This window comes from Taudactylus pleione, unplaced genomic scaffold (genome assembly GCF_031769625.1).
Source record: "Taudactylus pleione unplaced genomic scaffold, aTauple2 ptg000085l, whole genome shotgun sequence".
Lineage (NCBI taxonomy): Eukaryota > Metazoa > Chordata > Amphibia > Anura > Myobatrachidae > Taudactylus > Taudactylus pleione.
This window is the reverse complement of record NW_028284487.1, coordinates 10,123,342-10,148,220: the sequence shown is the minus strand read 5'-3', so window position 1 is coordinate 10,148,220 and position 24,879 is coordinate 10,123,342. Positions and strand designations below refer to the sequence as shown.

The window sequence follows — 24,879 nt, the reverse complement described above, 5'->3', positions numbered from 1 at the left end:
ACTCAAAAATGCCAAATGTACCTAAAACAGGAGAACATTCAGTATTTCAAAGATCAGCAATATTGAGTAGAGGAAGACTCTGTAATAATGGGTTCCATGGTGTAATGGTGAGCACTTTGGACTTTGAATCCAGTAATCTGATTTCAAATCTTGGTGGGACCTATCTTTGTTCAATTTCCTTAAAGTTGAATTTTAGGATAGCTTATCTATATTTAAACTTTGTATAAATCCCATCATCTTCAGTGGTTTCTTTACTCCAAACTAATTTTGAAGCTGTTTCAAATCAGTTTTCAACTGGAGAGATGTTTGTCAAACATTTGAAAATAGGAAAAGTTGCAATAAGAATGCAGTGATCCATCACTTGTGCTATGGTTTTAAGATATTCTTGTTTTAAGAATTTTCTTCTTCAGTGTGCACTAATGAGAGTAAAGGTCTGTTCTTCTTCTCTTCTTAAAACTTAGTCCCCCATAGTAGATTCAATCACCAAATAAATGTCCTGATTGATTAATTTGCCTTAGCATTTCTTAGATTTGCCATATTGCTATATTTATGAAAAAGTTTTCTATGTATGCCATATAGAGAATTGCTGCATCAGCCAAAGGATGACATTTTTGTTTATTCCTAACATGGATTTAAAAATTCTCTGTTTTGTATGTGTCTATGATGTTCTCTAGCAAGTTTCAAGCGCTGCTAACTGTAGCCAATGCATTCATCCCAGACTTCATGCACTTTGCCGCTGGATAAAATCCCTTCTTGGCATTTCTTGTAGGACAACAAGAAAAAGCACATGGCCCATATGGGGATCGAACAATTGACCTTGGCGTTATTAGCACCACGCTCTAACCAACTGAGCTAACCGGCCAAACAAAAAAGCATCAGCAAACTCAAAAATGCCAAATGTACCTTAAACAGGAGAACATTCAGTATTTCAAAGATCAGCAATATTGAGTAGAGGAAGACTCTCTAATAATGGGTTCCATGGTGTAATGGTGAGCACTTTGGACTTTGAATCCAGTAATCTGATTTCAAATCTTGGTGGGACCTATCTTTGTTCAATTTCCTTAAAGTTGAATTTTAGGATAGCTTATCTATATTTAAACTTTGTATAAATCCCATCATCTTCAGTGGTTTCTTTACTCCAAACTAATTTTGAAGCTGTTTCAAATCAGTTTTCAACTGGAGAGATGTTTGTCAAACATTTGAAAATAGGAAAAGTTGCAATAAGAATGCAGTGATCCATCACTTGTGCTATGGTTTTAAGATATTCTGGTTTTAAGAATTTTCTTCTTCAGTGTGCACTAATGAGAGTAAAGGTCTGTTCTTCTTCTCTTCTTAAAACTTAGTCCCCCATAGTAGATTCAATCACCAAATAAATGTCCTGATTGATTAATTTGCCTTAGCATTTCTTAGATTTGCCATATTGCTATATTTGAGAAAAAGTTTTCTATGTATGCCATATAGAGAAATGCTGCATCAGCCAAAGGATGACATTTTTGTTTATTCCTAACATGGATTTAAAAATTCTCTGTTATGTATGTGTCTATGATGTTCTCTAGCAAGTTTCAAGGGCTGCTAACTGTAGCCAATGCATTCATCCCAGACTTCATGCACTTTGCCGCTGGATAAAATCCCTTCTTGGCATTTCTTGTAGGACAACAAGAAAAAGCACATGGCCCGTATGGGGATCGAACAAATGACCTTGGCGTTATTAGCACCACGCTCTAACCAACTGAGCTAACCGGCCAAACATAAAAGCATCAGCAAACTCAAAAATGCCAAATGTACCTAAAACAGGAGAACATTCAGTATTTCAAAGATCAGCAATATTGAGTAGAGGAAGACTCTCTAATAATGGGTTCCAGGGTGTAATGGTGAGCACTTTGGACTTTGAATCCAGTAATCTGATTTCAAATCTTGGTGGGACCTATCTTTGTTCAATTTCCTTAAAGTTGAATTTTAGGATAGCTTATCTATATTTAAACTTTGTATAAATCCCATCATCTTCAGTGGTTTCTTTACTCCAAACTAATTTTGAAGCTGTTTCAAATCAGTTTTCAACTGGAGAGATGTTTGTCAAACATTTGAAAATAGGAAAAGTTGCAATAAGAATGCAGTGATCCATCACTTGTGCTATGGTTTTAAGATATTCTGGTTTTAAGAATTTTCTTCTTCAGTGTGCACTAATGAGAGTAAAGGTCTGTTCTTCTTCTCTTCTTAAAACTTAGTCCCCCATAGTAGATTCAATCACCAAATAAATGTCCTGATTGATTAATTTGCCTTAGCATTTCTTAGATTTGCCATATTGCTATATTTATGAAAAAGTTTTCTATGTATGCCATATAGAGAATTGCTGCATCAGCCAAAGGATGACATTTTTGTTTATTCCTAACATGGATTTAAAAATTCTCTGTTTTGTATGTGTCTATGATGTTCTCTAGCAAGTTTCAAGGGCTGCTAACTGTAGCCAATGCATTCATCCCAGACTTCATGCACTTTGCCGCTGGATAAAATCCCTTCTTGGCATTTCTTGTAGGACAACAAGAAAAAGCACATGGCCCGTATGGGGATCGAACAAATGACCCTGGCGTTATTAGCACCACGCTCTAACCAACTGAGCTAATCGGCCAAACATAAAAGCATCAGCAAACTCAAAAATGCCAAATGTACCTAAAACAGGAGAACATTCAGTATTTCAAAGATCAGCAATATTGAGTAGAGGAAGACTCTCTAATAATGGGTTCCATGGTGTAATGGTGAGCACTTTGGACTTTGAATCCAGTAATCTGATTTCAAATCTTGGTGGGACCTATCTTTGTTCAATTTCCTTAAAGTTGAATTTTAGGATAGCTTATCTATATTTAAACTTTGTATAAATCCCATCATCTTCAGTGGTTTCTTTACTCCAAACTAATTTTGAAGCTGTTTCAAATCAGTTTTCAACTGGAGAGATGTTTGTCAAACATTTGAAAATAGGAAAAGTTGCAATAAGAATGCAGTGATCCATCACTTGTGCTATGGTTTTAAGATATTCTAGTTTTAAGAATTTTCTTCTTCAGTGTGCACTAATGAGAGTAAAGGTCTGTTCTTCTTCTCTTCTTAAAACTTAGTCCCCCATAGTAGATTCAATCACCAAATAAATGTCCTGATTGATTAATTTGCCTTAGCATTTCTTAGATTTGCCATATTGCTATATTTGAGAAAAAGTTTTCTATGTATGCCATATAGAGAAATGCTGCATCAGCCAAAGGATGACATTTTTGTTTATTCCTAACATGGATTTAAAAATTCTCTGTTTTGTATGTGTCTATTATGTTCTCTAGCAAGTTTCAAGGGCTGCTAACTGTAGCCAATGCATTCATCCCAGACTTCATGCACTTTGCCGCTGGATAAAATCCCTTCTTGGCATTTCTTGTAGGACAACAAGAAAAAGCACATGGCCCGTATGGGGATCGAACAAATGACCTTGGCATTATTAGCACCACGCTCTAACCAACTGAGCTAACCGGCCAAACATAAAAGCATCAGCAAACTCAAAAATGCCAAATGTACCTAAAACAGGAGAACATTCAGTATTTCAAAGATCAGCAATATTGAGTAGAGGAAGACTCTGTAATAATGGGTTCCATGGTGTAATGGTGAGCACTTTGGACTTTGAATCCAGTAATCTGATTTCAAATCTTGGTGGGACCTATCTTTGTTCAATTTCCTTAAAGTTGAATTTTAGGATAGCTTATCTATATTTAAACTTTGTATAAATCCCATCATCTTCAGTGGTTTCTTTACTCCAAACTAATTTTGAAGCTGTTTCAAATCAGTTTTCAACTGGAGAGATGTTTGTCAAACATTTGAAAATAGGAAAAGTTGCAATAAGAATGCAGTGATCCATCACTTGTGCTATGGTTTTAAGATATTCTGGTTTTAAGAATTTTCTTCTTCAGTGTGCACTAATGAGAGTAAAGGTCTGTTCTTCTTCTCTTCTTAAAACTTAGTCCCCCATAGTAGATTCAATCACCAAATAAATGTCCTGATTGATTAATTTGCCTTAGCATTTCTTAGATTTGCCATATTGCTATATTTGAGAAAAAGTTTTCTATGTATGCCATATAGAGAAATGCTGCATCAGCCAAAGGATGACATTTTTGTTTATTCCTAACATGGATTTAAAAATTCTCTGTTTTGTATGTGTCTATGATGTTCTCTAGCAAGTTTCAAGGGCTGCTAACTGTAGCCAATGCATTCATCCCAGACTTCATGCACTTTGCCGCTGGATAAAATCCCTTCTTGGCATTTCTTGTAGGACAACAAGAAAAAGCACATGGCCCGTATGGGGATCGAATAAATGACCTTGGCGTTATTAGCACCACGCTCTAACCAACTGAGCTAACCGGCCAAACATAAAAGCATCAGCAAACTCAAAAATGCCAAATGTACCTAAAACAGGAGAACATTCAGTATTTCAAAGATCAGCAATATTGAGTAGAGGAAGACTCTCTAATAATGGGTTCCATGGTGTAATGGTGAGCACTTTAGACTTTGAATCCAGTAATCTGATTTCAAATCTTGGTGGGACCTATCTTTGTTCAATTTCCTTAAAGTTGAATTTTAGGATAGCTTATCTATATTTAAACTTTGTATAAATCCCATCATCTTCAGTGGTTTCTTTACTCCAAACTAATTTTGAAGCTGTTTCAAATCAGTTTTCAACTGGAGAGATGTTTGTCAAACATTTGAAAATAGGAAAAGTTGCAATAAGAATGCAGTGATCAATCACTTGTGCTACGGTTTTAAGATATTCTGGTTTTAAGAATTTTCTTCTTCAGTGTGCACTAATGAGAGTAAAGGTCTGTTCTTCTTCTCTTCTTAAAACTTAGTCCCCCATAGTAGATTCAATCACCAAATAAATGTCCTGATTGATTAATTTGCCTTAGCATTTCTTAGATTTGCCATATTGCTATATTTGAGAAAAAGTGTTCTATGTATGCCATATAGAGAAATGCTGCAACAGCCAAAGGATGACATTTTTGTTTATTCCTAACATGGATTTAAAAACTCTCTGTTTTGTATGTGTCTATGATGTTCTCTAGCAAATTTCAAGGGCTGCTAACTGTAGCCAATGTATTCGTCCCACACTTCATGCACTTTGCCGCTGGATAAAAACCCTTCTTGGTATTTCTTGTAGGACAACAAGAGAAAGCACATGGCCCGTATGAGAACCCATGACCTTGGTGTTATTAGCACCACACTCTAACCAACTGAGCTAACCGGCCAAACATAAAAGCATCAGCAAACTCAAAAATGCCAAATGTAACAAAAACAGGAGAACATTCAGTATTTCAAAGATCAGCAATATTGAGTAGAGGAAGACCTCTATAATAATGGGTTCCATGGTGTAATGGTGAGCACTTTGGACTTTGAATCCAGTAATCTGATTTCAAATCTTGGTGGGACCTAACTTTGTTCAATTTCCTTAAAGTTGAATTTTCAAAGTTTTAGGATAGCTTATCTATATTTAAACTTTGTATAAATCCCATCAACTTCAGTGGTTTCTTTACTCCAAACTAATTTTGAAACTGTTTCAAATCAGTTTTCAACTGGAGAGATGTTTGTCAAACATTTGGAAATAGGAAAAGTTGCAATAAGAATGCAGTGATCCATCACTTGTGCTATGGTTTTTAGATATTCTCTTTTTTAGAATTTGGTTCTTCAGTGTGCACTAATGAGAGTAAAGGTCTGGTCTTTTTCTCTTCTTAAAACTTAGTCTCCAGTAGATTCAATCACCCAATAAATGTCCTGATTGATTAATTTGCCTTAGCATTTCTTAGATTTGCCATATTGCTATATTTGAGAAAAAGTTTTCTATGTATGCCATATAGGGAAATGCTGCATCAGCCATAGGATGACATTTTTGTTTATTCCTATCTTGGATTTAAAAATTCTCTGTTTTGTATGTGTCTATGATGTTCTCTAGCAAGTTTCAAGGGCTGCTAACTGTAGCCAATGCATTCATCCCACACTTCATGCACTTTGCCACTGGATAAAATCCCTTCTTGGCATTTCTTGTAGGACAACAAGAAAAAGCACATGACCCGTATTGAACCCATGACTTTGGCATTATTAGCACCACACTCTAACCAACTGAGCTAACCGGCCAAACATAAAAGCATCAGCAAACTCATGAATGCCAAATGTACCTAAAACAGGAGAACATTCAGTATTTCAAAGATCAGCAATATTGAGTAGAGGAAGAACCTTGAACAATGGGTTCTATGGTGTAATGGTAAGCACTTTGGACTTTGAATCCAGTAAACTGATTCAAATCTTGGTGGGACCTAACTTTGTTCAATTTCCTTAAAGTTGAATTTTAGGATAGCTTATCTATATTTAAACTTTGTATAAATCCCATCATCTTCAGTGGTTTTTTTACTCCAAACTAATTTTGAAGCTGTTTCAAATCAGTTTTCAACTGGAGAGATGTTTGTCAAACATTTGAAAATAGGAAAAGTTGCAATAAGAATGCAGTGATCCATCACTTGTGCTATGGTTTTAAGATATTCTGGTTTTAAGAATTTTCTTCTTCAGTGTGCACTAATGAGAGTAAAGGTCTGTTCTTCTTCTCTTCTTAAAACTTAGTCCCCCATAGTAGAACCAATCACCAAATAAATGTCCTGATTGATTAATTTGCCTTAGCATTTCTTAGATTTGCCATATTGCTATATTTGAGAAAAAGTTTTCTATGTATGCCATATAGAGAAATGCTGCATCAGCCAAAGGATGACATTTTTGTTTATTCCTAACATGGATTTAAAAATTCTCTGTTTTGTATGTGTCTATGATGTTCTCTAGCAAGTTTCAAGGGCTGCTAACTGTAGCCAATGCATTCATCCCAGACTTCATGCACTTTGCCGCTGGATAAAATCTCTTCTTGGCATTTCTTGTAGGACAACAAGAAAAAGCACATGGCCCGTATGGGGATCGAACAAATGACCTTGGCGTTATTAGCACCAGGCTCTAACCAACTGAGCTAACCGGCCAAACATAAATGCATCAGCAAACTCAAAAATGCCAAATGTACCTAAAACAGGAGAACATTCAGTATTTCAAAGATCAGCAATATTGAGTAGAGGAAGACTCTCTAATAATGGGTTCCATGATGTAATGGTGAGCACTTTGGACTTTGAATCCAGTAATCTGATTTCAAATCTTGGTGGGACCTATCTTTGTTCAATTTCCTTAAAGTTGAATCTTAGGATAGCTTATCTATATTTAAACTTTGTATAAATCCCATCAACTTCAGTGGTTTCTTTACTCCAAACTAATTTTGAAACTGTTTCAAATCAGTTTTCAACTGGAGAGATGTTTGTCAAACATTTGGAAATAGGAAAAGTTGCAATAAGAATGCAGTGATCCATCACTTGTGCTATGGTTTTTAGATATTCTCTTTTTTAGAATTTGCTTCTTCAGTGTGCACTAATGAGAGTAAAGGTCTGGTCTTTTTCTCTTCTTAAAACTTAGTCTCCAGTAGATTCAATCACCCAATAAATGTCCTGATTGATTAATTTGCCTTAGCATTTCTTAGATTTGCCATATTGCTATATTTGAGAAAAAGTTTTCTATGTATGCCATATAGGGAAATGCTGCATCAGCCATAGGATGACATTTTTGTTTATTCCTATCTTGGATTTAAAAATTCTCTGTTTTGTATGTGTCTATGATGTTCTCTAGCAAGTTTCAAGGGCTGCTAACTGTAGCCAATGCATTCATCCCACACTTCATGCACTTTGCCACTGGATAAAATCCCTTCTTGGAATTTCTTGTAGGACAACAAGAAAAAGCACATGGCCCATATTGAACCCATGACTTTGGCATTATTAGCACCACGCTCTAACCAACTGAGCTAACCGGCCAAACATAAAAGCATCAGCAAACTCATGAATGCCAAATGTACCTAAAACAGGAGAACATTCAATATTTCAAAGATCAGCAATATTGAGTAGAGGAAGAACCTTGAACAATGGGTTCCATGGTGTAATGGTAAGCACTTTGGACTTTGAATCCAGTAATCTGATTTCAAATCTTGGTGGGACCTAACTTTGTTCAATTTCCTTAAAGTTGAATTTTAGGATAGCTTATCTATATTTAAACTTTGTATAAATCCCATCATCTTCAGTGGTTTTTTTACTCCAAACTAATTTTGAAGCTGTTTCAAATCAGTTTTCAACTGGAGAGATGTTTGTCAAACATTTGGAAATAGGAAAAGTTGCAATAAGAATGCAGTGATCCATCACTTGTGCTATGGTTTTAAGATATTCTGGTTTTAAGAATTTTCTTCTTCAGTGTGCACTAATGAGAGTAAAGGTCTATTCTTCTTCTCTTCTTAAAACTTAGTCCCCCATAGTAGAACCAATCACCAAAATAAATGTCCTGATTGATTAATTTGCCTTAGCATTTCTTAGATTTGCCATATTGCTATATTTGAGAAAAAGTTTTCTATGTATGCCATATAGAGAAATGCTGCATCAGCCAAAGGATGACATTTTTGTTTATTCCTAACATGGATTTAAAAATTCTCTGTTTTGTATGTGTCTATGATGTTCTCTAGCAAGTTTCAAGGGCTGCTAACTGTAGCCAATGCATTCATCCCAGACTTCATGCACTTTGCCGCTGGATAAAATCCCTTCTTGGCATTTCTTGTAGGACAACAAGAAAAAACACATGGCCAATATGAGGATGGAACCCATGACCTTGGCGTTATTAGCTCCTCGCTCTAACCAACTGAGCTAACCGGCCAAACATAAAAGCATCAGCAAACTCAAAAATGCCAAATGTACCTAAAACAGGAGAACATTCAATATTTCAAAGATCAGCAATATTGAGTAGAGGAAGAACCTTGAACAATGGGTTCCATGGTGTAATGGTAAGCACTTTGGACTTTGAATCCAGTAATCTGATTTCAAATCTTGGTGGGACCTAACTTTGTTCAATTTCCTTAAAGTTGAATTTTAGGATAGCTTATCTATATTTAAACTTTGTATAAATCCCATCATCTTCAGTGGTTTTTTTACTCCAAACTAATTTTGAAGCTGTTTCAAATCAGTTTTCAACTGGAGAGATGTTTGTCAAACATTTGGAAATAGGAAAAGTTGCAATAAGAATGCAGTGATCCATCACTTGTGCTATGGTTTTAAGATATTCTGGTTTTAAGAATTTTCTTCTTCAGTGTGCACTAATGAGAGTAAAGGTCTATTCTTCTTCTCTTCTTAAAACTTAGTCCCCCATAGTAGAACCAATCACCAAAATAAATGTCCTGATTGATTAATTTGCCTTAGCATTTCTTAGATTTGCCATATTGCTATATTTGAGAAAAAGTTTTCTATGTATGCCATATAGAGAAATGCTGCATCAGCCAAAGGATGACATTTTTGTTTATTCCTAACATGGATTTAAAAATTCTCTGTTTTGTATGTGTCTATGATGTTCTCTAGCAAGTTTCAAGGGCTGCTAACTGTAGCCAATGCATTCATCCCAGACTTCATGCACTTTGCCGCTGGATAAAATCCCTTCTTGACATTTCTTGTAGGACAACAAGAAAAAACACATGGCCAATATGAGGATGGAACCCGTGACCTTGGCGTTATTAGCTCCTCGCTCTAACCAACTGAGCTAACCATAAAAGCATCAGCAAACTCAAAAATGCCAAATGTAACAAAAACAGGAGAACATTCAGTATTTCAAAGATCAGCAATATTGAGTAGAGGAAGACCTCTATAATAATGGGTTCCATGGTGTAATGGTGAGCACTTTGGTCTTTGAATCCAGTAATCTGATTTCAAATCTTGGTGGGACCTAACTTTGTTCAATTTCCTTAAAGTTGAATTTTCAAAGTTTTAGGATAGCTTATCTATATTTACACTTTGTATAAATCCCATCAACTTCAGTGGTTTCTTTACTCCAAACTAATTTTGAAACTGTTTCAAATCAGTTTTCAACTGGAGAGATGTTTGTCAAACATTTGGAAATAGGAAAAGTTGCAATAAGAATGCAGTGATCCATCACTTGTGCTATGGTTTTTAGATATTCTCTTTTTTAGAATTTGCTTCTTCAGTGTGCACTAATGAGACTAAAGGTCTGGTCTTTTTCTCTTCTTAAAACTTAGTCTCCAGTAGATTCAATCACCCAATAAATGTCCTGATTGATTAATTTGCCTTAGCATTTCTTAGATTTGCCATATTGCTATATTTGAGAAAAAGTTTTCTATGTATGCCATATAGGGAAATGCTGCATCAGCCATAGGATGACATTTTTGTTTATTCCTATCTTGGATTTAAAAATTCTCTGTTTTGTATGTGTCTATGATGTTCTCTAGCAAGTTTCAAGGGCTGCTAACTGTAGCCAATGCATTCATCCCACACTTCATGCACTTTGCCACTGGATAAAATCCCTTCTTGGCATTTCTTGTAGGACAACAAGAAAAAGCACATGGCCCATATGGGGATCGAACAAATGACCTTGGCATTATTAGCACCATGCTCTAACCAACTGAGCTAACCGGCCAAACATAAAAGCATCAGCAAACTCAAAAATGCCAAATGTACCTAAAACAGGAGAACATTCAGTATTTCAAAGATCAGCAATATTGAGTAGAGGAAGACTCTCTAATAATGGGTTCCATGATGTAATGGTGAGCACTTTGGACTTTGAATCCAGTAATCTGATTTCAAATCTTGGTGGGACCTATCTTTGTTCAATTTCCTTAAAGTTGAATCTTAGGATAGCTTATCTATATTTAAACTTTGTATAAATCCCATCATCTTCAGTGGTTTCTTTACTCCAAACTAATTTTGAAGCTGTTTCAAATCAGTTTTCAACTGGAGAGATGTTTGTCAAACATTTGAAAATAGGAAAAGTTGCAATAAGAATGCAGTGATCCATCACTTGTGCTATGGTTTTAAGATATTCTGGTTTTAAGAATTTTCTTCTTCAGTATGCACTAATGAGAGTAAAGGTCTGTTCTTCTTCTCTTCTTAAAACTTAGTCCCCCATAGTAGATTCAATCACCAAATAAATGTCCTGATTGATTAATTTGCCTTAGCATTTCTTAGATTTGCCATATTGCTATATTTGAGAAAAAGTGTTCTATGTATGCCATGCTGCAACAGCCAAAGGATGACATTTTTGTTTATTCCTAACATGGATTTAAAAACTCTCTGTTTTGTATGTGTCTATGATGTTCTCTAGCAAATTTCAAGGGCTGCTAACTGTAGCCAATGTATTCGTCCCACACTTCATGCACTTTGCCGCTGGATAAAAACCCTTCTTGGCATTTCTTGTAGGACAACAAGAGAAAGCACATGGCCCGTATGAGAACCCATGACCTTGGTGTTATTAGCACCACGCTCTAACCAACTGAGCTAACCGGCCAAACATAAAAGCATCAGCAAACTCAAAAATGCCAAATGTAACAAAAACAGGAGAACATTCAGTATTTCAAAGATCAGCAATATTGAGTAGAGGAAGACCTCTATAATAATGGGTTCCATGGTGTAATGGTGAGCACTTTGGACTTTGAATCCAGTAATCTGATTTCAAATCTTGGTGGGACCTAACTTTGTTCAATTTCCTTAAAGATGAATTTTCAAAGTTTTAGGATAGCTTATCTATATTTAAACTTTGTATAAATCCCATCAACTTCAGTGGTTTCTTTACTCCAAACTAATTTTGAAACTGTTTCAAATCAGTTTTCAACTGGAGAGATGTTTGTCAAACATTTGGAAATAGGAAAAGTTGCAATAAGAATGCAGTGATCCATCACTTGTGCTATGGTTTTTAGATATTCTCTTTTTTAGAATTTGCTTCTTCAGTGTGCACTAATGAGACTAAAGGTCTGGTCTTTTTCTCTTCTTAAAACTTAGTCTCCAGTAGATTCAATCACCCAATAAATGTCCTGATTGATTAATTTGCCTTAGCATTTCTTAGATTTGCCATATTGCTATATTTGAGAAAAAGTTTTCTATGTATGCCATATAGGGAAATGCTGCATCAGCCATAGGATGACATTTTTGTTTATTCCTATCTTGGATTTAAAAATTCTCTGTTTTGTATGTGTCTATGATGTTCTCTAGCAAGTTTCAAGGGCTGCTAACTGTAGCCAATGCATTCATCCCACACTTCATGCACTTTGCCACTGGATAAAATCCCTTCTTGGCATTTCTTGTAGGACAACAAGAAAAAGCACATGGCCCGTATGGGGATCGAACAAATGACCTTGGCATTATTAGCACCATGCTCTAACCAACTGAGCTAACCGGCCAAACATAAAAGCATCAGCAAACTCAAAAATGCCAAATGTACCTAAAACAGGAGAACATTCAGTATTTCAAAGATCAGCAATATTGAGTAGAGGAAGACTCTCTAATAATGGGTTCCATGATGTAATGGTGAGCACTTTGGACTTTGAATCCAGTAATCTGATTTCAAATCTTGGTGGGACCTATCTTTGTTCAATTTCCTTAAAGTTGAATCTTAGGATAGCTTATCTATATTTAAACTTTGTATAAATCCCATCATCTTCAGTGGTTTCTTTACTCCAAACTAATTTTGAAGCTGTTTCAAATCAGTTTTCAACTGGAGAGATGTTTGTCAAACATTTGGAAATAGGAAAAGTTGCAATAAGAATGCAGTGATCCATCACTTGTGCTATGGTTTTAAGATATTCTGGTTTTAAGAATTTTCTTCTTCAGTATGCACTAATGAGAGTAAAGGTCTGTTCTTCTTCTCTTCTTAAAACTTAGTCCCCCATAGTAGATTCAATCACCAAATAAATGTCCTGATTGATTAATTTGCCTTAGCATTTCTTAGATTTGCCATATTGCTATATTTGAGAAAAAGTGTTCTATGTATGCCATGCTGCAACAGCCAAAGGATGACATTTTTGTTTATTCCTAACATGGATTTAAAAATTCTCTGTTTTGTATGTGTCTATGATGTTCTCTAGCAAGTTTCAAGGGCTGCTAACTGTAGCCAATGCATTCATCCCAGACTTCATGCACTTTGCCGCTGGATAAAATCCCTTCTTGGCATTTCTTGTAGGACAACAAGAAAAAGCACATGGCCCGTATGGGGATCAAACCCATGACCTTGGTGTTATTAGCACCACGCTCTAACCAACTGAGCTAACCGGCCAATCATAAAAGCATCAGCAAACACAAAAATGCCAAATGTACCTAAAACAGGAGAACATTCAGTATTTCAAAGATCAGCAATATTGAGTAGAGGAAGACTCTCTAATAATGGGTTCCATGGTGTAATGGTGAGCACTTTGGACTTTGAATCCAGTAATCTGATTTCAAATCTTGGTGGGACCTAACTTTGCTCAATTTCCTTAAAGTTGAATTTTCATAGTTTTAGGATAGCTTATCTATATTTAAACTTTGTATAAATCCCATCATCTTCAGTGGTTTCTTTACTCCAAACTAATTTTGAAACTGTTTCAAATCAGTTTTCAACTGGAGAGATGTTTGTCAAACATTTGAAAATAGGAAAAGTTGCAATAAGAATGCAGTGATCCATCACTTGTGCTATGGTTTTAAGATATTCTGGTTTTAAGAATTTTCTTCTTCAGTATGCACTAATGAGAGTAAAGGTCTGTTCTTCTTCTCTTCTTAAAACTTAGTCCCCCATAGTAGATTCAATCACCAAATAAATGTCCTGATTGATTAATTTGCCTTAGCATTTCTTAGATTTGCCATATTGCTATATTTGAGAAAAAGTTTTCTATGTATGCCATATAGAGAAATGCTGCATCAGCCAAAGGATGACATTTTTGTTTATTCCTAACATGGATTTAAAAATTCTCTGTTTTGTATGTGTCTATGATGTTCTCTAGCAAGTTTCAAGGGCTGCCAACTGTAGCCAATGCATTCATCCCAGACTTCATGCACTTTGCCGCTGGATAAAATCCCTTCTTGGCATTTCTTGTAGGACAACAAGAAAAAGCACATGGCCCGTATGGGGATCAAACCCATGACCTTGGTGTTATTAGCACCACGCTCTAACCAACTGAGCTAACCGGCCAAACATAAAAGCACCAGCAAACTCAAAAATGCCAAATGTACCTAAAACAGGAGAACATTCAGTATTTCAAAGATCAGCAATATTGAGTAGAGGAAGACTCTCTAATAATGGGTTCCATGGTGTAATGGTGAGCACTTTGGACTTTGAATCCAGTAATCTGATTTCAAATCTTGGTGGGACCTAACTTTGTTCAATTTCCTTAAAGTTGAATTTTAGGATAGCTTATCTATATTTAAACTTTGTATAAATCCCATCATCTTCAGTGGTTTTTTTACTCCAAACTAATTTTGAAACTGTTTCAAATCAGTTTTCAACTGGAGAGATGTTTGTCAAACATTTGAAAATAGGAAAAGTTGCAATAAGAATGCAGTGATCCATCACTTGTGCTATGGTTTTAAGATATTCTGGTTTTAAGAATTTTCTTCTTCAGTGTGCACTAATGAGAGTAAAGGTCTGTTCTTCTTCTCTTCTTAAAACTTAGCCCCCATAGTAGATTCAATCACCAAATAAATGTCCTGATTGATTAATTTGCCTTAGCATTTCTTAGATTTGCCATATTGCTATATTTGAGAAAAAGGTTTCTATGTATGCCATATAGAGAAATGCTGCATCAGCCAAAGGATGACATTTTTGTTTATTCCTAACATGGATTTAAAAATTCTCTGTTTTGTATGTGTCTATGATGTTCTCTAGCAAGTTTCAAGGGCTGCTAACTGTAGCCAATGCATTCATCCCAGACTTCATGCACTTTGCCGCTGGATAAAATCACTTCTTGGCATTTCTTGTAGGACAACAAGAAAAAGCCCATGGCCAGTATGGGGATCGAACACATGACCTTGGCGTTATTAGCACTATGCTCTAACCAACTGAGCTAACCGGCCAAACATAAAAGCATCAGCAAACACAAAAATGCCAAATGTACCTAAAACAGGAAAACATTCAGTATTTCAAAGATCAGCAATATTGAGTAGAGGAAGATTCTCTAATAATGGGTTCCATGGTGTAATGGTAAGCACTTTGGACTTTGAATCAAGTAATCTGATTTCAAATCTTGGTGGGACCTAACTTTGTTCAATTTCCTTAAAGTTGAATTTTCAAAGTTTTAGGATAGCTTATCTATATTTAAACTTTGTATAAATCCCATCAACTTCAGTGGTTTCTTTACTCCAAACTAATTTTGAAACTGTTTCAAATCAGTTTTCAACTGGAGAGATGTTTGTCAAACATTTGGAAATAGGAAAAGTTGCAATAAGAATGCAGTGATCCATCACTTGTGCTATGGTTTTTAGATATTCTGGTTTTTAGAATTTGCTTCTTCAGTGTGCACTAGTGAGAGTAAAGGTCTGATCTTCTTCTCTTCTTAAAACTTAGTCCCCCATAGTAGATTCAATCACCAAATAAATGTCCTGATTGATTAATTTGCCTTTGCATTTCTTAGATTTGCCATATTGCTATATTTTGAGAAAAATATTTCTATGTATGCCATATAGAGAAATGCTGCAACAGCCAAAAGATGACATTTTTGTTATTCCTAACATGGATTTAAAAACTCTCTGTTTTGTATGTGTCTATGATGTTCTCTAGCAAATTTCAAGGGCTGCTAACTGTAGCCAATGTATTCGTCCCACACTTCATGCACTTTGCCGCTGGATAAAATCCCTTCTTGGCATTTCTTGTAGGACAACAAGAAAAAGCACATGGCCCGTATTGAACCCATGACCTTGGCATTATTAGCACCACACTCTAACCAACTGAGCTAACCGGCCAAACATAAAAGCATCAGCAAACACAAAAATGCCAAATGTACCTAAAACAGGAGAACATTCAGTATTTCAAAGATCAGCAATATTGAGTAGAGGAAGACTCTCTAATAATGGGTTCCATGGTGTAATGGTGAGCAGTTTGGACTTTGAATCCAGTAATCTGATTTCAAATCTTGGTGGGACCTAACTTTGTTCAATTTCCTTAAAGTTGAATTTTCAAAGTTTTAGGATAGCTTATCTATATTTAAACTTTGTATAAATCCCATCAACTTCAGTGGTTTCTTTACTCCAAACTAATTTTGAAACTGTTTCAAATCAGTTTTCAACTGGAGAGATGTTTGTCAAACATTTGGAAATAGGAAAAGTTGCAATAAGAATGCAGTGATCCATCACTTGTGCTATGGTTTTTAGATATTCTGGTTTTTAGAATTTGCTTCTTCAGTGTGCACTAGTGAGAGTAAAGGTCTGATCTTCTTCTCTTCTTAAAACTTAGTCCCCCATAGTAGATTCAATCACCAAATAAATGTCCTGATTGATTAATTTGCCTTTGCATTTCTTAGATTTGCCATATTGCTATATTTTGAGAAAAATATTTCTATGTATGCCATATAGAGAAATGCTGCAACAGCCAAAAGATGACATTTTTGTTATTCCTAACATGGATTTAAAAACTCTCTGTTTTGTATGTGTCTATGATGTTCTCTAGCAAATTTCAAGGGCTGCTAACTGTAGCCAATGTATTCGTCCCACACTTCATGCACTTTGCCGCTGGATAAAATCCCTTCTTGGCATTTCTTGTAGGACAACAAGAAAAAGCACATGGCCCGTATTGAACCCATGACCTTGGCATTATTAGCACCACACTCTAACCAACTGAGCTAACCGGCCAAACATAAAAGCATCAGCAAACACAAAAATGCCAAATGTACCTAAAACAGGAGAACATTCAGTATTTCAAAGATCAGCAATATTGAGTAGAGGAAGACTCTCTAATAATGGGTTCCATGGTGTAATGGTGAGCACTTTGGACTTTGAATCCAGTAATCTGATTTCAATTCTTGGTGGGACCTAACTTTGTTCAATTTCCTTAAAGTTGAATTTTAGGATAGCTTATCTATATTTAAACTTTGTATAAATCCCATCATCTTCAGTGGTTTTTTTACTCCAAACTAATTTTGAAGCTGTTTCAAATCAGTTTTCAACTGGAGAGATGTTTGTCAAACATTTGGAAATAGGAAAAGTTGCAATAAGAATGCAGTGATACCATCACTTGTGCTATGGTTTTAAGATATTCTGGTTTTAAGAATTTTCTTCTTCAGTGTGCACTAATGAGAGTAAAGGTCTGTTCTTCTTCTCTTCTTAAAACTTAGCCCCCATAGTAGATTCAATCACCAAATAAATGTCCTGATTGATTAATTTGCCTTAGCATTTCTTAGATTTGCCATATTGCTATATTTGAGAAAAAGTTTTCTATGTATGCCATATAGAGAAATGCTGCATCAGCCAAAGGATGACATTTTTGTTTATTCCTAACATGGATTTAAAAATTCTCTGTTTTGTATGTGTCTATGATGTTCTCTAGCAAGTTTCAAGGGCTGCTAACTGTAGCCAATGCATTCATCCCAGACTTCATGCACTTTGCCGCTGGATAAAATCCCTTCTTGGCATTTCTTGTAGGACAACAAGAAAAAGCCCATGGCCAGTATGGGGATCAAACACATGACCTTGGCGTTATTAGCACTATGCTCTAACCAACTGAGCTAACCGGCCAAAAATAAAAGCATCAGCAAACACATAAATGCCAAATGTACCTAAAACAGGAAAACATTCAGTATTTCAAAGATCAGCAATATTGAGTAGAGGAAGATTCTCTAATAATGGGTTCCATGGTGTAATGGTAAGCACTTTGGACTTTGAATCAAGTAATCTGATTTCAAATCTTGGTGGGACCTAACTTTGTTCAATTTCCTTAAAGTTGAATTTTAGGATAGCTTATCTATATTTAAACTTTGTATAAATCCCATCAACTTCAGTGGTTTATTTACTCCAAACTAATTTTGAAACTGTTTCAAATCAGTTTTCAACTGGAGAGATGTTTGTCAAACATTTGGAAATAGGAAAAGTTGCAATAAGAATGCAGTGATCCATCACTTGTGCTATGGTTTTTAGATATTCTGGTTTTTAGAATTTGCTTCTTCAGTGTGCACTAATGAGAGTAAAGGTCTGATCTTCTTCTCTTCTTAAAACTTAGTCCCCCATATTAGATTCAATCACCAAATAAATGTCCTGATTGATTAATTTGCCTTAGCATTTCTTAGATTTGCCATATTGCTATATTTGAGAAAAAGTTTTCTATGTATGCCATATAGAGAAATGCTGCATCAGCCAAAGGATGACATTTTTGTTTATTCCTAACATGGATTTAAAAATTCTCTGTTTTGTATGTGTCTATGATGTTCTCTAGCAAGTTTCAAGGGCTGCTAACTGTAGCCAATGCATTCATCCCACACTTCATGCACTTTGCCGCTGGATAAAATCCCTTCTTGGCATTTCTTGTAGGACAACAAGAAAAAGCACATGGCCCGTATGGGGATAGAACCCATGACCTTGGTGTTATTAGCACCACGCTCTAACCAACTGAGCTAACCGGCCAAACATAAAAGCACCAGCAAACTCAAAAATGCCAAATGTTCCTAAAACAGGAGAACATTCAGTATTTCAAAGATCAGCAATATTGAGTAGAGGAAGACTCTCTAATAATGGGTTCCATGGTGTAATGGTGAGCACTTTGGACTTTGAATCCAGTAATCTGATTTCAAATCTTGGTGGGACCTATCTTTGTTCAATTTCCTTAAAGTTGAATTTTAGGATAGCTTATCTATATTTAAACTTTGTATAAATCCCATCATCTTCAGTGGTTTCTTTAATCCAAACTAATTTTGAAACTGTTTCAAATCAGTTTTCAACTGGAGAGATGTTTGTCAAACATTTGAAAATAGGAAAAGTTGCAATAAGAATGCAGTGATCCATCACTTGTGCTATGGTTTTAAGATATTCTGGTTTTAAGAATTTTCTTCTTCAGTGTGCACTAATGAGAGTAAAGGTCTGTTCTTCTTCTCTTCTTAAAATTTAGTCCCCCATAGTAGATTCAATCACCAAATAAATGTCCTGATTGATTAATTTGCCTTAGCATTTCTTAGATTTGCCATATTGCTATATTTGATAAAAAGTTTTCTATGTATGCCATATAGAGAAATGCTGCATCAGCCAAAGGATGACATTTTTGTTTATTCCTAACATGGATTTAAAAATTCTCTGTTTTGTATGTGTCTATGATGTTCTCTAGCAAGTTTCAAGGGCTGCTAACTGTAGCCAATGCATTCATCCCACACTTCATGCACTTTGCCAATGGATAAAATCCCTTCTTGGCATTTCTTGTAGGACAACAAGAAAAAGCACATGGCCCGTATTGAACCCATGACCTTGGCATTATTAGCACCACACTCTAACCAACTGAGCTAACCGGCCAAACATAAAAGCATCAGCAAACTCAAAAATGCCAAATGTAACAAAAACAGGAGAACATTCAGTATTTCAAAGATCAGCAATATTGAGTAGAGGAAGACCTGTATAATAATGGGTTCCATGGTGTAATGGTGAGCACTTTGGTCTTTGAATCCAGTAATCTGATTTCAAATCTTGGTGGGACCTAACTTTGTTCAATTTCCTTAAAGTTGAATTTTCAAAGTTTTAGGATAGCTTATCTATATTTAAACTTTGTATTAATCCCATCAACTTCAGTGGTTTCTTTACTCCAAACTAATTTTGAAACTGTTTCAAATCAGTTTTCAACTGGAGAGATGTTTGTCAAACATTTGGAAATAGGAAAAGTTGCAATAAGAATGCAGTGATCCATCACTTGTGCTATGGTTTTTAGATATTCTGGTTTTTAGAATTTGCTTCTTCAGTGTGCACTAATGAGAGTAAAGGTCTGATCTTCTTCTCTTCTTAAAACTTAGTCCCCCATAGTAGATTCAATCACCAAATAAATGTCCTGATTGATTAATTTGCCTTTGCATTTCTTAGATTTGCCATATTGCTATATTTTGAGAAAAATATTTCTATGTATGCCATATAGAGAAATGCTTCAACAGCCAAAGGATGACATTTTTGTTTATTCCTAACATGGATTTAAAAACTCTCTGTTTTGTATGTGTCTATGATGTTCTCTAGCAAGTTTCAAGGGCTGCTAACTGTAGCCAATGTATTCATCCCACACTTCATGCACTTTGCCGCTGGATAAAATCCCTTCTTGGCATTTCTTGTAGGACAACAAGAAAAAGCACATGGCCCGTATGGGGATAGAACCCAAGACCTTGGCGTTATTAGCACCACACTCTAACCAACTGAGCTAACCGGCCAATCATATAAGCATCAGCAAACACAAAAATGCCAAATGTACCTAAAACAGGAGAACATTCAGTATTTCAAAGATCAGCAATATTGAGTAGAGGAAGACTCTCTAATAATGGGTTCCATGGTGTAATGGTGAGCACTTTGGACTTTGAATCCAGTAATCTGATTTCAAATCTTGGTGGGACCTAACTTTGCTCAATTTCCTTAAAGTTGAATTTTCATAGTTTTAGGATAGCTTATCTATATTTAAACTTTGTATAAATCCCATCATCTTCAGTGGTTTCTTTACTCCAAACTAATTTTGAAACTGTTTCAAATCAGTTTTCAACTGGAGAGATGTTTGTCAAACATTTGAAAATAGGAAAAGTTGCAATAAGAATGCAGTGATCCATCACTTGTGCTATGGTTTTAAGATATTCTGGTTTTAAGAATTTTCTTCTTCAGTGTGCACTAATGAGAGTAAAGGTCTGTTCTTCTTCTCTTCTTAAAACTTAGTCCCCCATAGTAGATTCAATCACCAAATAAATGTCCTGATTGATTAATTTGCCTTAGCATTTCTTAGATTTGCCATATTGCTATATTTTGAGAAAAATATTTCTATGTATGCCATATAGAGAAATGCTGCAACAGCCAAAGGATGACATTTTTGTTTATTCCTAACAAGGATTTAAAAACTCTCTGTTTTGTATGTGTCTATGATGTTCTCTAGCAAATTTCAAGGGCTGCTAACTGTAGCCAATGTATTCATCCCACACTTCATGCACTTTGCCGCTGGATAAAATCCCTTCTTGGCATTTCTTGTAGGACAACAAGAAAAAGCACATGGCCCGTATGGGGATAGAACCCATGACCTTGGCGTTATTTGCACCACACTCTAACCAACTGAGCTAACCAGCCAATCATAAAAGCATCAGCAAACACAAAAATGCCAAATGTACCTAAAACAGGAGAACATTCAGTATTTCAAAGATCAGCAATATTGAGTAGAGGAAGACTCTCTAATAATGGGTTCCATGGTGTAATGGTGAGCACTTTGGACTTTGAATCCAGTAATCTGATTTCAAATCTTGGTGGGACCTAACTTTGTTCAATTTCCTTAAAGTTGAATTTTAGGATAGCTTATCTATATTTAAACTTTGTATAAATCCCATCATCTTCAGTGGTTTTTTTACTCCAAACTAATTTTGAAGCTGTTTCAAATCAGTTTTCAACTGGAGAGATGTTTGTCAAACATTTGGAAATAGGAAAAGTTGCAATAAGAATGCAGTGATCCATCACTTGTGCTATGGTTTTAAGATATTCTGGTTTTAAGAATTTTCTTCTTCAGTGTGCACTAATGAGAGTAAAGGTCTGTTCTTCTTCTCTTCTTAAAACTTACCCCCCATAGTAGATTCAATCACCAAATAAATGTCCTGATTGATTAATTTGCCTTAACATTTCTTAGATTTGCCATATTGCTATATTTGAGAAAAAGTTTTCTATGTATGCCATATAGAGAAATGCTGCATCAGCCAAAGGATGACATTTTTGTTTATTCCTAACATGGATTTAAAAATTCTCTGTTTTGTATGTGTCTATGATGTTCTCTAGCAAGTTTCAAGGGCTGCTAACTGTAGCCAATGCATTCATCCCACACTTCATGCACTTTGCCGCTGGATAAAATCCCTTCTTGGCATTTCTTGTAGGACAACAAGAAAAAGCACATGGCCCGTGTTGAACCCATGACCTTGGCATTATTAGCACCACACTCTAACCAACTGAGCTAACCGGCCAAACATAAAAGCATCAGCAAACTCAAAAATGCCAAATGTAACAAAAACAGGAGAACATTCAGTATTTCAAAGATCAGCAATATTGAGTAGAGGATGACCTCTATAATAATGGGTTCCATGGTGTAATGGTGAGCACTTTGGTCTTTGAATCCAGTAATCTGATTTCAAATCTTGGTGGGACCTAACTTTGTTCAATTTCCTTAAAGTTGAATTTTCAAAGTTTTAGGATAGCTTATCTATATTTAAACTTTGTATAAATCCCATCAACTTCAGTGGTTTCTTTACTCCAAACTAATTTTGAAACTGTTTCAAATCAGTTTTCAACTGGAGAGATGTTTGTCAAACATTTGGAAATAGGAAAAGTTGCAATAAGAATGCAGTGATCCATCACTTGTGCTATGGTTTTTAGATATTCTGGTTTTTAGAATTTGCTTCTTCAGTGTGCACTAATGAGAGTAAAGGTCTGATCTTCTTCTCTTCTTAAAACTTAGTCCCCCATAGTAGATTCAATCACCAAATAAATGTCCTGATTGATTAATTTGCCTTTGCATTTCTTAGATTTGCCATATTGCTATATTTTGAGAAAAATATTTCTATGTATGCCATATAGAGAAATGCTTCAACAGCCAAAGGATGACATTTTTGTTTATTCCTAACATGGATTTAAAAACTCTCTGTTTTGTATGTGTCTATGATGTTCTCTAGCAAATTTCAAGGGCTGCTAACTGTAGCCAATGTATTCGTCCCACACTTCATGCACTTTGCCGCTGGATAAAATCCCTTCTTGGCATTTCTTGTAGGACAACAAGAAAAAGCACATGGCCCGTATGGGGATAGAACCCAAGACCTTGGCGTTACTAGCACCACACTCTAACCAACTGAGCTAACCGGCCAATCATAAAAGCATCAGCAAACACAAAAATGCCAAATGTACCTAAAACAGGAGAACATTCAGTATTTCAAAGATCAGCAATATTGAGTAGAGGAAGACTCTCTAATAATGGGTTCCATGGTGTAATGGTGAGCACTTTGGACTTTGAATCCAGTAATCTGATTTCAAATCTTGGTGGGACCTAACTTTGCTCAATTTCCTTAAAGTTGAAATTTCATAGTTTTAGGATAGCTTATCTATATTTAAACTTTGTATAAATCCCATCATCTTCAGTGGTTTCTTTACTCCAAACTAATTTTGAAACTGTTTCAAATCAGTTTTCAACTGGAGAGATGTTTGTCAAACATTTGAAAATAGGAAAAGTTGCAATAAGAATGCAGTGATCCATCACTTGTGCTATGGTTTTAAGATATTCTGGTTTTAAGAATTTTCTTCTTCAGTGTGCACTAATGAGAGTAAAGGTCTGTTCTTCTTCTCTTCTTAAAACTTAGTCCCCCATAGTAGATTCAATCACCAAATAAATGTCCTGATTGATTAATTTGCCTTAGCATTTCTTAGATTTGCCATATTGCTATATTTGAGAAAAAGTTTTCTATGTATGCCATATAGAGAAATGCTGCATCAGCCAAAGGATGACATTTATGTTTATTCCTAACATGGATTTAAAAATTCTCTGTTTTGTATGTGTCTATGATGTTCTCTAGCAAGTTTCAAGGGCTGCTAACTGTAGCCAATGCATTCATCCCAGACTTCATGCACTTTGCCGCTGGATAATATCCCTTCTTGGCATTTCTTGTAGGACACCAAGAAAAAGCACATGGCCCATATGGGGATCGAACACATGACCTTGGCATTATTAGCACCACGCTCTAACCAACTGAGCTAACCGGCCAAACATAAACACATCAGCAAACACAAAAATGCCAAATGTACCTAAAACAGGAGAACATTCAGTATTTCAAAGATCAGCAATATTGAGTAGAGGAAGACTCTCTAATAATGGGTTCCATGGTGTAATGGTGAGCACTTTGGACTTTGAATCCAGTAATCTGATTTCAAATCTTGGTGGGACCTAACTTTGTTCAATTTCCTTAAAGTTGAATTTTAGGATAGCTTATCTATATTTAAACTTTGTATAAATCCCATCATCTTCAGTGGTTTTTTTACTCCAAACTAATTTTGAAGCTGTTTCAAATCAGTTTTCAACTGGAGAGATGTTTGTCAAACATTTGGAAATAGGAAAAGTTGCAATAAGAATGCAGTGATCCATCACTTGTGCTATGGTTTTTAGATATTCTGGTTTTTAGAATTTGCTTCTTCAGTGTGCACTAATGAGAGTAAAGGTCTGATCTTCTTCTCTTCTTAAAACTTAGTCCCCCATAGTAGATTCAATCACCAAATAAATGTCCTGATTGATTAATTTGCCTTAGCATTTCTTAGATTTGCCATATTGCTATATTTGAGAAAAAGTTTTCTATGTATGCCATATAGAGAAATGCTGCTCAGCCAAAGGATGACATTTTTGTTTATTCCTAACATGGATTTAAAAATTCTCTGTTTTGTATGTGTCTATGATGTTCTCTAGCAAGTTTCAAGGGCTGCTAACTGTAGCCAATGCATTCATCCCACACTTCATGCACTTTGCCGCTGGATAAAATCCCTTCTTGGCATTTCTTGTAGGACAACAAGAATAAGCACATGGCCCGTATGGGGATTGAACCCATGACCTTGGTGTTATTAGCACCACGCTCTAACCAACTGAGCTAACCGGCCAAACAAAAAAGCACCAGCAAACTCAAAAATGCCAAATGTTCCTAAAACAGGAGAACATTCAGTATTTCAAAGATCAGCAATATTGAGTAGAGGAAGACTCTCTAATAATGGGTTCCATGGTGTAATGGTGAGCACTTTGGACTTTGAATCCAGTAATCTGATTTCAAATCTTGGTGGGACCTATCTTTGTTCA

The 24,879-nt window shown here is 35.6% G+C and overlaps 4 non-coding genes across 4 annotated transcripts; all 4 read right to left on the bottom strand.

Annotated features, from left to right (window-relative positions):
- Nucleotides 1–13,105: 13,105 nt before the first annotated feature.
- On the bottom strand, nucleotides 13,106–13,179 carry TRNAI-AAU (transfer RNA isoleucine (anticodon AAU)). The gene has a single exon. It is a non-coding gene; the product is annotated as a tRNA-Ile (tRNA).
- An 817-nt stretch (nucleotides 13,180–13,996) lies between these two features.
- TRNAI-AAU (transfer RNA isoleucine (anticodon AAU)) lies at nucleotides 13,997–14,070 on the bottom strand. The gene has a single exon. It is a non-coding gene; the product is annotated as a tRNA-Ile (tRNA).
- An 8,770-nt stretch (nucleotides 14,071–22,840) lies between these two features.
- TRNAT-AGU (transfer RNA threonine (anticodon AGU)) lies at nucleotides 22,841–22,914 on the bottom strand. The gene has a single exon. It is a non-coding gene; the product is annotated as a tRNA-Thr (tRNA).
- A 1,698-nt stretch (nucleotides 22,915–24,612) lies between these two features.
- On the bottom strand, nucleotides 24,613–24,686 carry TRNAI-AAU (transfer RNA isoleucine (anticodon AAU)). Its single transcript has one exon. It is a non-coding gene; the product is annotated as a tRNA-Ile (tRNA).
- Nucleotides 24,687–24,879: the final 193 nt, after the last annotated feature.